The sequence below is a fragment of the Canis lupus genome, chromosome 24, assembly GCF_003254725.2.
Source record: "Canis lupus dingo isolate Sandy chromosome 24, ASM325472v2, whole genome shotgun sequence".
NCBI lineage: Eukaryota > Metazoa > Chordata > Mammalia > Carnivora > Canidae > Canis > Canis lupus.
Window position 1 is genome coordinate 7,873,493 of NC_064266.1, and position 12,054 is coordinate 7,885,546.

General features: G+C 36.8%; 1 protein-coding gene and 1 long non-coding RNA gene across 8 annotated transcripts in view; both read right to left on the bottom strand.

Annotated features, from left to right (window-relative positions):
* The window catches only part of MACROD2 (mono-ADP ribosylhydrolase 2), a 1,929,479-nt gene that overhangs the window by 994,371 nt on the left and 923,054 nt on the right, over positions 1–12,054 (bottom strand). The window lies entirely within an intron of this gene.
* The window catches only part of LOC112673571 (uncharacterized), a 57,869-nt gene that overhangs the window by 33,748 nt on the left and 12,067 nt on the right, over positions 1–12,054 (bottom strand). For all 4 annotated transcript variants that reach the window (XR_003144899.3, XR_003144898.3, XR_003144897.3 and 1 more), the window contains exons 2-3: positions 10,296–10,619; positions 6,724–6,906 (exon numbers count right to left, since the gene is read on the bottom strand). This is a non-coding gene — a long non-coding RNA (uncharacterized LOC112673571). The remainder of the gene's footprint in view (positions 1–6,723; positions 6,907–10,295; positions 10,620–12,054) is intronic.

The following is a 12,054-nucleotide window of genomic DNA, read 5'->3' on the forward strand; positions in this document are numbered from 1 at the left end:
TTTTATTCATTCAATTGAGTATCAACAATATTTAGTAGATATACTAAGTGTTATTTAAAAAATTACACGTATATATGCATATATACATCTATATTCTATGTATGTATACATATACGTGCATGCATGTATTTATATGTGTATATGTGTATGTATCCTCTTATTTAATTCCTAATACAACTCTTGGATGGCCTCTCACTACCTATAGTGAAGACATCATACCTGATGTCTACTTGAAGATTCAACAAGGATATTTTCTTTTTTGAAGATTTAGATGCAATTAAACTTTGAAGGCTAACTCATATTTTAATCACCTTGAAAGCCAACTTAAAAAAAAAAAAAAAAAAAAACCTTCCTAAGTGAATTCTGGATCCCTTGAAAAAGCAAATAATTCTTTCATAAAGATTAATTCCACCTTAATTTATCTGTTTTCTGAGTTAAAATTTGTGTATTCAGCTTTTCTTTTAGATTTTAAAGTTCAACCTGTACAAAAAATATATATCTTACAAAGCCTTCATTTAAGCTGTCAGTTAAGGAAATAAGTCTTCTATTGTCTACAGTCTAGAACATTTAGTTGTTGTTTTACAGGTGACTTATACTGCTTCAGATTTTTTTCTTATTAAATATCACAACATTTATTTTCTATTATCCTGAGTGGCATGACAGTAAATCTGTGAAGTTTAAGCATAATATGAACATGAATTAATTTTAATTTATAATTTTACTATCTCCAACTACATAGGTGACAAAATGTTTTTGTGAGACAGAATTTTCTGATCAGTATCACATAAAGACATGTGGAAATTAAATCTTGTTTATTGCACACAAGCCATATAGTCTCATAGTTGAATATTCAACTGGTTGTCATTAAAAGTTTACCCAAAGGGTCATACTTCTATAAAGTTTGAGGTTCATTGACCTAAATATAGTAGTAAAGTCCTCTCCCTCATACAATTTTTGTTGTTTTTGTCTTAAAAAAAAAAAAAAAAAATAGAAAAAAAACTACCATAGCAGATAACATCTGGTTGCTTGTAATCTGAATTCATCTAAAATCCCAATGTAAACAAGTTCACCAATAGCAAGGGGCAGTTAAACATTCCACTGGCTTTAGATAATTGAAACCATCTTCCAAAAAAGTACCTTCAATTACTGGACTCCAAGAAAGAAACAGACAGCTCTGGCAAAGTACCAGAAAGAGAAAAAAAAAGTACAAGAAAGAGCTGGGGGGGAGTGGGGGGTAGGGGTAGGGTTAGAAAGAAAGAAAAAGAGAACGCAAGTCTATTTTCCAGAATACAATTGAAGATCGTTAAATATTCTACAGTATTTGTAAGACAGAATAGTTCATGTCATGCCCACCCAAAAGTTATTTTTAATGGGAGCACAGGATTAGAACCTAGAAAGCTCTGTCATTTGCATTTATTGCAGATTCTTCCTTTCAAGAAGTAATATCTCTAAAACATCATAAGGAGTTTTTTTTAAATCTGATTTTCAAAGAAATTCAAAGAAACTTCACAATTTCCCAGTTCTTAACATTTTTAAAAAATTTCTTGTAACTTGCAAGTATGCATGTAAATCATTACTTGCATATATTTAAGTATATACATTTGGCTTTTGGAATTATAAACTAGATGCATGCCTAAAAATTTACAATTCTTCTGGTTTATGACATATATTGCAGTAAAGGTATAATAGCCTTCTTTTGAAAGGGTTATCAAATCATTTCATCTTTTTAGTCTTTTCCATAACATCTAATCTCTGAGAACAATGGGACAAAAGGTTTACTTAAATCCTCTTACCTCTGAAAGGCTACATGGAATCAGGGAAAATGTATAACATTACTTTGGGTTAATCATATACTGCAACATTCAACTAGTCAATTGTTATGTCAACCTACTGCATTAGTGTATTATCAATGATAATAAAGTTTTGATAATAATTTGACCCATCTGCAAGTGATAAAAATAAAATAATAAAGCAATTGATTTTTTTGTGCTAGACACCCAAGTCAGCTTACTTCTTATTGAAATGTCAGGACAATATGTATTTTAACAGGCTTCTAGACAGATGCATCACAACACTTAAATTCTATAGAGACACCATTATGTTTTATTTACTTTGTAAGCAAGATCATTAAACCAGTTCTGACACAGTGCTGCATGCTTCCTATGAAGAATGTTGCAAATGGGAAATTTATATTTTAAGAAAATATTTCACTTCAACAAAGTGATCCTAAAACCATTTATCTAGAAATAAATGTATTATTTTCTCTATTGCATAGCTTCAAAGAAATTTTAGATATAAAACAAAATCAAGAACAAAACCCAAAAACATTGGCTACTAAATTTAACACAGCTTTTACCATAATTTGTGATTATGTGTGTATCTGTTAACCTGTCTCTGTCTCCCCTTTCCCTGATCCAATATGGCAGAGATCTTGAACACTTTGTACATAGGAATGCATTCTTTTTTTTTTTCTTTGTTATTTATGATAGTCACAGAGAGAGAGAGAGAGAGAGAGAGAGAGAGAGAGGCAGAGACACAGGCAGAGGGAGAAGCAGGCTCCATGCACCGAGAGCGTGACGTGGGATTCAATCCCGGGTCTCCAGGATCACACCCTGGGCCAAAGGCAGGCACCAAACCGCTGCGCCACCCAGGGATCCCCAGGAATGCATTCTTCAAAAGAAAGAAGAAGACTTGATAACTAATAGGAACTCAATAAGTGTCTTTTTTTTTTTAAGATTTATTTATGAGAGAGAGAGAGCACACTGGCATGCTCATGAGTGGAGGGAAGGACAGGGGAAGAGGGAGAGAGAGAATCTGAAGCAGACTGCCCACTGAGTGAGGAGCCTGCCGTGAGTCTCTATCTCAGGACCCATGAGATCATGACCTGAGCCGAAATCACCATTTGGGCACTTAACTGACTGAACGAACCCGGTGCCTCAGAAACTCAATAAATGTCTAATGGATGAATAGATGAAGGAGTAGATGGTCATAGTTGTAACCATTTTGATCCAAATTGTTCCAATTTATTTTATTCCCTGCATATTTGTAGACTTGAAGCATTAATTAAAGGAGTACAAATAGGATAACTGAGTCCCAATCCACTCCATACCCAAACAAGTCCAAACTCCATTCCACTGCCAACTAAAAATTTTTACCTTACTTTGCCTTACCCTTTACAGGCCTATCTTCCCCCCAAAACTTGGATCTATTTTGAAAAAGAACTTGATTTTCAGTCTGCATCAAATCCCTTCCTAAAGTAGGCAATCCACAGGTAATAATTTAATAAATTAAATTGAAGACTGGAGATAAGGTCTTTTGAGCTGAGAGGCAGTAGGGGCATTATGTCTTTGTAAGCTTTAGTTTGCTTCTTGCAAAGTACACAAGGTAAATTCCTAACGTCTATCTTTCAAGGAAGTTTGACAAAAATTAAGGCTTAAATATATTCAGTGTGGAGGTTGAGAACTTTCTTTACAATAACATTTAGATGGAGTCTACCCAAGAACTGGATATCTGTTTGATGTTTAGCCTTTTTTTTTTTTTTTTTTTATGATGCAATGTTGCTTTTATGGTATCAGTGATTCCAGGGTGAGGGACTCCTACCCATGTACAGCCAGTGAGCAAACATCCAGGGAATCAGTTAAATAAAACTTTTTTCACTTTGTTTGTACTGATATCATTCAAGGTTTAAGAAGGACTGGGAAAAGCAGAAGGTGTCTGAAGTCATTTCCCTTGTTTGGAAGGCCACCAAAAGCAGCAGCAGGCCCAGTCAGCTGTGTACAGGGCAAGGAGCTACTTTTACTGTGGCCTGAGGAATTTCACACTCAAACTGGATAAATATGAGGAAAAGGCCAATTTCACTGAAAGGTACAGAATCCTGCCCTTTCTTAATCTCTCTTACTGGCTACTTAAAAAAAAAAAAAAAAAAAATTCATTCACCCAGTTTCTACTTCTATAAACACTTAGAACCTTCTTTTGTGTGCCTGATCAAGAATCCTGGGGAAAAAAAGAAAAAAAGAATCCTGGGTAATCTCAGAGATGGTTATGTTCCTAGGCTCAATCACCCCACCTGCTCTGTGATATAAGGGGATCCTAGAGCAAAGCAGGAGTAAGAGGAGATTCTCTTTTTTTTTTTTTCCCCAAAACCTTTCATTGAGCCCCTCCCGCCTTGTCCCAGCTAAAGGCTGCTAGTTAGAGTTCCAGATTATTGAAGTTACTCTACACATTAAAGTTAAGGAACACTGTTCCCAGTTCCCATGGTCCTTGCAGAAACAAGGGCCTTTTGTGGGTTTTTTCAGCAAAGATCCAGGCCCTGATAGAGTTGACCCCTTGTCTCCAAAGCTATCTGAATATAGCAGGCTGGCAAGTCTGCAAGTTACAAAATAAACATCCTCTGCTTCTTAACTCCCTTACATTGTGTTCTTCTTCTTTAGCATTATTCAAGCCACATCCTTCCCAGAGGTCTAAATTCACATTTTAAAAAATCTGCTATGAACTCTCAGGCTCATCACATTTCCAAAACTCTTTTATTGACATAGGGAAGCTGGCTCCTCTCTGAAGTCTAGGATTTATGGCAGCAAGTGAAACCCCAGACACACTGATGGAAACCCGTGAAGTAGTTTAACTTTCTGCCTCACCTAACCCATCAGCTGTGTATCAAAACTGACTCAAACTGAGAATTACTTTATTGATGTTTTATTTTTTAAAAGATTTATTTATCTGAGAGAGAGGGAGCATGAGAGGGCAGGGTAAAAGGAGACGGAGAGAATCTCAAGCAGACTCAATACTGAGCACAGAGCCGGACACAGTGCTCCATCTCATGACTATGAGATCATGACCATGAGATCATGACCATGAGATCACAGCCTGAGCTGAAACCAAGAGTTGAACCAATTGCACCATGCAGGCATTTTAAATCACTGATAATCATTTTAAATCACTGATTTTGGATAAAATTGGTTATAGCTGTGATCACAGCTCATTATGATCTCCTGAGAATATCATTCCTTCTAAAGTTGTTAATCATATCCAAATCAACATTGAGATGAATTTCCTTCACCCAGAATATTTCTCTGTTCTTAAAACATTGTCAGGTTGGTCCACTGATTATTCCATTATATGAAATTTTCATATAAAAAAATTGATCTTCATCCAAAAGAGCAATATATAAAAATAACTGGGATTTTTCCAAAAGACTAAATTCTATATGTTAGCATAGGGGACTATTTTTTTAAGTTATGTAATTAACATACACACACATAAACACATATATCTTGACACTACTTTGCACATAGTAAGCAGTCACAGAATGCTTACTGATGAATTCACCTGTATAAGCTGTGCTTTTATTTTAATAAATACAATCTTATCTTCTCCTTCTTCAAATCTATGAGGACTTTATTATTTTCTACAAATGCATACTCCCATGTGAAAAATCACAGAATTATTTAGAATCATATCAATATTAAAGGTATTTTTAAATGTCTTGAAGAATTCTGGACATAGATGTTTTAAATGAAATTTTAAAAATAAAACACATGTCCCTTGTATTCTATCAGTTTCCTATGAAGGGAAGTTATATTTGAAAATGAGCTCTGTTAGGTAGTTTTCAAGCCAGCATTGATGTTGGATGTGTACCTTTTAAAAGTGAGCTCCTGTGCAGAGAATGGCCAGTGCAAATCCTGGGTGTGGGGACTGACAGGCCACTTAGATATACCAAATCCTCAGTTTTCTGTCTGTGGTAAAATAAATTCTATCTTCAGATACAAGCATTGCATGAAGCATCAATGTGACTTGAAGATGCAGTTTCCTCCAGGAGCTTCTGAAGAAGCTCTTCCTTTTTTTGTGGGGGGGGGGGGGGGTTCACAAAGACATCAGTAAGTAATTAAAATCAGAGAATTTAAACCCCATCTTGAGAAATACTTTAGCTGTCTTGCCCCATTACCATAAATTCAGGGGTCTGAGTATATGATATTTGTAAAGTCTAACTTTTGGATAATACTCCTCAAGATCTTCTACATTAATAGATCTTTCTATTTCTAGGGATAGGAGTCACGGGAGCCACTTCCGGAACATATGGGGAGAAGGTCATTTTCTACTTCTCCCAGTTGCAGAGCTTTACTCTGAAGACTTCGTTCTTCCTGAATTCAGGCTAGCAATGAATCAATTTCTGAAACTTCTGCTCATGAGATGCTACCATGTATCTTAAGTCCTGACCATGAATGAATCCTATTAAAAGCATTCTGAAGATTTATATAACTTGGGATCTCACACAACTCTAGCACATATCATGCTTATAATATATATTCAATACATATTTGACAAGTTAGTGAAATGAGGAAATGGTGCAAAAACTATAAAATGTGTCTACAGAGTGAACTAAATTTTGTTCTTTTGCAACATATTCCACAGCATCATCTCCTTTGGAAGTGTCCATTTCAGAGGCTGGAAAACATTTAACACATCTCTGATCAACCGATTTTTGGAAATGCCTTCAGACTCTCTAATTTATTCTTCAAAACCTCTGGAATAGTGATTTTTAAAATTTCACACTGAAGACCCATATGATTTTTCAGAAAAGTATGAAAGAACTCAGAGCCATGACTAGGGAGAATAAGTATATGAACAAGTTATCTAATAATAATGACAGCAACAATGTTAATACTAATAATAGGTAACTCCTTTTAAATCCTCACTAGTTGATAAGGACAAGGTTAAGTTCTTCACCTTTCATCCTCAAGGCAGGCTTCTTAGCAGGTTTGATTATGACCCCACTGCAAAGATGAGAAAGTTGAGGCACTTAGAAGGTGAAACAGTTGCCACAAATTGGATGTTAGATTTGAGACTCACAAGTACTTCTGCAAACAGCTGGAAATACTGCTACTCCTAAGAATTAAAAATGAGGTGGGACTAGAAAAGAAAAGAAAATTAATGTTTTTCTTTTGGCTTTTAAATAGACCAAAAGAATTCCAAAATTCTTTAGAAAATGACAGTTTCAGAGGAATGGAATATTTAACTGTTTGTGGTTAAGGATACTACCCCTTGTTTTTATGCAGGAATCTTGGGTGGATGTGTTGAAGACTCAGTTCCATCCTTTAATATAGCCATACCATCTAAAAGGATCACAGGGTCCTAAGAAAAACTTAGTACCAACTCATATTTTACATATTTGTAGGCCATACAATTTTTGTGCCATTGAACAAGGATTTGGTTTTGTGGTTTCCTGAGATTCAGAGTTGGTGATGAGGGGGGAAGTGAGCCTAAAACATCGAGCAAAGGCCACTTGGCTAAGGTGAGCCTAGATGCTCCCCCAACTTCTCCTTCTTCCTTCCAACCCTCCCCCTGCGTCAGAAAAGCTCCACTTTTAGCTGATTTAGTTTATGTTTGGGGGCTCAGAATAAGATTTTTTTTAATGCCTTTTTTGTTTTCAAAGGCTTCTGGGACCCTTTCTATAAACACCTAAGTTGAAGAATCATTTGTGAAACACACCTTTTTATTTGCCTAAATGTTAGCCTCTTTTGCTAATTCTTTTGCTAACTTGACTTAAGAGCTCTAGCACTTAGAAAGGCATCTAAGTTATTTGCCTAACATGTGATTTGAATGCTTCAGAAAGATAAAGTCTATAATTAAGGGATTGCCTAACAATGGATCTACAGGAACTGAAGGGCATTTCCCGTGAAAGTGTACAACCACAGGGAACCTCAGGTGAGCTACATTGCATTCAACACTTGTCATACACTTGGGACATTCATTAACTTTAATTAGGGCCATGAAGAGACGCCTGAAGAAAAAGGAAATACTCATTTTAAGATAACATTTTAAGATAACATTTTAAGATGGTCACTCCCTTATTTCTTCCTGAAGTCTAGACCAAGAAAGGGAATTTTTTTCTTGACCTTTATTTAAACAGGCAACCAGGAGAGAACAGCCATTCAGACTGGGCCAGGTTCCATGTCTTCAATGACCCAGGAATAGCCCAGCGCTGTTTCTATGCCAACTATGAGGTCTATCTCCACTGAGGACAACTTCCTTATCAAAATAAAATCCAAAGGTCATTTTCAATCTTCAAACTAAAATCAAAGGCCATGGGGTATAACCACTCCCAAATACCTTAGTATAGGGTTTGTGATACTTGGCATTTCTTGATTACGGACAACCATAATCATTTATCAGCCTTTAAAAAATAATAATAGTAACTAAAAGTGAATACAGTGAAGATCTCAAGCTACCTTCATTAAGTCACCAAAAAGCTATTTCATTAACTGGAAACACTTGTCCATCCATCTTGCCAACAATTGAGCCTTGACAAGTTTCCTTTGTAAGGTGAGACTTTTATGAGTGACCCCAACAAGCAGTCCTCTGCTGTTGGGACCTAAAAGTCTTGCTAAGTGGATGCAGAGCTTCCTACACACACTCCACTGCTCAAGTCCAAGAAAGGCAAATAGAGGAGACAAATGATCACTCTAGAAATCAGAGACACTTATTAGAGTGAATTCTCTTCCTCTATATGCCAGTAGTGAAGACATCAATAGAAAATTCAAAAGGGTATTTTGGAGGAAAATGTAGCTCAATAGGCAAAGTTCAGAACTAGTGTTTGCTGTGGCATCCTGAGGTGAAAATGTGACTGAATTACCTAAGAGCTCAAAATGCAATTGAGTGAAGTGTCATGTGTTAGATAATGCCAGATGATTGGTAGTGTCACACTGCTGTCTTTAAAGGTGACTTATTTCCATAGATGATGAAAGGATCTCAGAATCCTGAATTGCCATTTCTTTTTTACTCTTATCTGGCCTTTAGTATCAACACAATCTGATCATTAAAACAAAAAGCTTGGAGGGAGGAGTGGAGCATAGTAAGTGGTGTACAAACAAAAACCTCATGTTCCTTCACTATATTTACTCCTCTCTAACTGAATGCCTCTCAAGACTTGAACCCAACACAGTGCCCACAAACCTATTACTGCAGGATTTCCTTCTCATGTTCTTGGCTCATTACTGTCATATCAAAGCAATTTTTCTCTGCTCCAAAATCGCCTTTCCCCTGCCCTATAGCTTTTAGATTCCTTTAGATACATCAAATCTGTACTAATTACTTATTATTATTTATCATATTCACCTGAACAATGTGCTCAACCCTGCCCATCTAGCAGATTCTTCAATATAGATGTAATGTGAATTGTTCTTTTTCTCATTAAAGTAGCAGTTGAGGGACACCTGGATGGCTCAGTGGTTGGGCCTCTGCCTTCAGCTCAGGATGTGATCCCAGAGTTCCAGGATCAAGTCCCACATTGGACTACCTGCATGGAGCCTGCTTCTCTCTCTGATTGTGTCCCTGCCTCTCTCTCTCTCTCTGTGTGTCTCATGAATAAATAAATAAAATCTTAAAAAAAAAAAGTAGCAGTTGATTACAAGCCACTAAAAAAAGGAGAGAAATAAAAAGTGAAAGGGACCTTCCAAGCCACAGAGGTAACTAAGCATATCTTTATTACTTGGGATATTCTTGGCTTCACCTATCAGCCAAAGGAAAGTGATCTCTGAGTTTCAGTAAACAAACAAAAAGACAAAACAAAAATTAACCAGAAACACTACAAAACAAAAACTATTCCCTTTTGGTACTAATCATTCTATGGCTAGCTGTGTGCTCAAGCTCATCCTGGGGCCCATCCTAACAGACCCACTGTGTCCTCCTACCCTCCAAACAGCAGTGTTACAATATACACATGAAATTGTATTAAAATTAAACTCCAAAGCATCTCTAAAACCCAAAGGGGGTATATTGAAATCATATGCTTTAAGGGGAAAGAAAACAAAGCAATCACACAGCCTTTTTTTTTTTTTTTCACACAGCCTTTTCAATGGAGAGAGCTATTGTGCTTGAGTAGGTATTTGAGTTTCCAGTCCTTTTAAGCAGCAGCTGACTTATGTGGCCTAGTATCTGTCCTTAATATTAATAGCAGGAAGGAATCCTCCTGAATGGAGATCAGGCCTGTGGGCTGTGCATTAACAACCAGGCTGGCTTCCAAAGATCAGTAATACTGGTCCATTCCAACGACTTACATGAATTCTGCATATCCCAAGTCATATCTCCCTAAGAAGGGTGTCATTACTACTAACAGAATACCATTCAGACTGTCAGTATCACCACTACCTACCACTACTTGAAGACCTTTATTTGTTCAACCACATACACATATATATGCATGCACATACATTTATGTACATATACATACAATTAGAATCATACTAATCAACTTCCTTTGAGGGAAGTTGGAGCTGAGATGAAGAAAAAGCAAAAATTACCTAGGTTGATGGAGAAGAGAAGAGGAAGAGGATTACTGTTTCCAGGAGTATATCTGGAGCAGCAAGTGAAGGAAGAGCCCTACTGATGAGGCTGGAGATGTTAGCTCACTTGGCTCAACTTAGTGCAGGCCATGATGGGACCGTTGTATTTTTCCTAAGAGCCATGGGTAATTGGAAGCTGACCCAGACATTAAAATTAGGTGGGAGTCACGTACACATATGCACTTCTGTTTTTCAAGGATCCCTCTGACTACATACTCTGGAGGAGAGGCAAGGGAACCCACAAGGCTGAGGAGGCTGGTGGGAGGAGGCTTCTGCTCTAGCCTGGAAGAAGAGAGAACAATGGCTCACATTAGGGTGAAGACAGTAGATATAAAGTAAATTAGACAGAAGGAGAGGTAGAAGTAGAGGGAAGTAGAATAGACATGACTTGCTCAAGGCTTAATTGTCCTGGGTGAGTGAGAGAGGGAAACAGAAAGACATTGGTGCTTTATGTACATTATCCAGTCAACAGAAATGATGACCAATTCCTAAGAATCTACCCAGGTACAAGATAGTGTAGTGTCATTAGAGCAAAAGACTACAGGGACATGAAATCTGGTCCTACTGTTTAGTCATTACTTGACCTTAGCCAATTATATAAGTTCTCTTTGCCCCTGTTTCTTCATTATATAATGAGATTAATGGTTGTGCCCATCTACAGGGCTGTTGTGAGGATTATATAAGGTAATATACTGAGAATGTTTAGAAAGGTACCTAGCATCTATAAGCACTCAATAAATATTAGCTATTATTATTATTGTCACGTGGCAGGGGCCAGTGCACATATTGGATGTGTTGTAACTGTCCGGAAGAGAAGGTATTACCATCCCCACTTTACAGATGGGGATGTGAGGTTCTGAGGGGTTTAAGAACACACCAGCACCACTCATTTAATTATTTAGTGGCAAACCAAAATCTGTTTTGTCTCGTTTCAAAGTTCATATTCTTCTGTTTTATCAGAATGATTAGCTTCTCTTTGAAAGATCTCCCATATGAGAGCAAATGATAAAAATGACAACTTAAGTTTTCTCATTAAGCAAATGAACTAGGTGACCTCCCAGACTGGCATTTGTAAAGGAAAACAAAACAAAACAAAACAAAAAACCCTCCAGTCAAACATTGACATTTATGTCAAAACAGAACGGAATTCATATAACTTACCAAAAAAACATTTCTTTTTCCCTGAAACTCAAAGTATCAGGAGGTAGACTTCTTTGAATAAGCAATTTAAACTATGCTCTTCCTAAAAATCCGTTAACAGGGCATTCTTGTTCATTTTCAGACAATATTTGCCCACAGGCACATTCTATTCTAGATCAATCCCCGAAGAATAGTTAGAAATAAATGTTTTCACAAATTGTCCCATAATCTTGTGTTCATTAAAAAATAAATAGTGATGCCATCCTTTGAAAACCCTGAGCCACTTAGGCAGTTTTTATGTAACCAGAGAAAGAAAAAGAGTTGGCAGAGCTGGAACCTTTTTCTTTTCTCACATACTTTCACATGTTCACCAGGCTGAGGCTGTTAAACTTTTGCTGAACTGTGGCATTGGGTTCTGGAGGTGAAATGGATGCCTGGGAGCATTTGTGTCCTCCTTCCTCTTTTGTGTGGGGAAAAATAAAAAATATGGAGAATGTGAATGACCTTTTCAAGATTATATAGCTAGACGGCGGCTGATGACCAACAAATATGTATGGAGCCCAGTGACTGATAATAG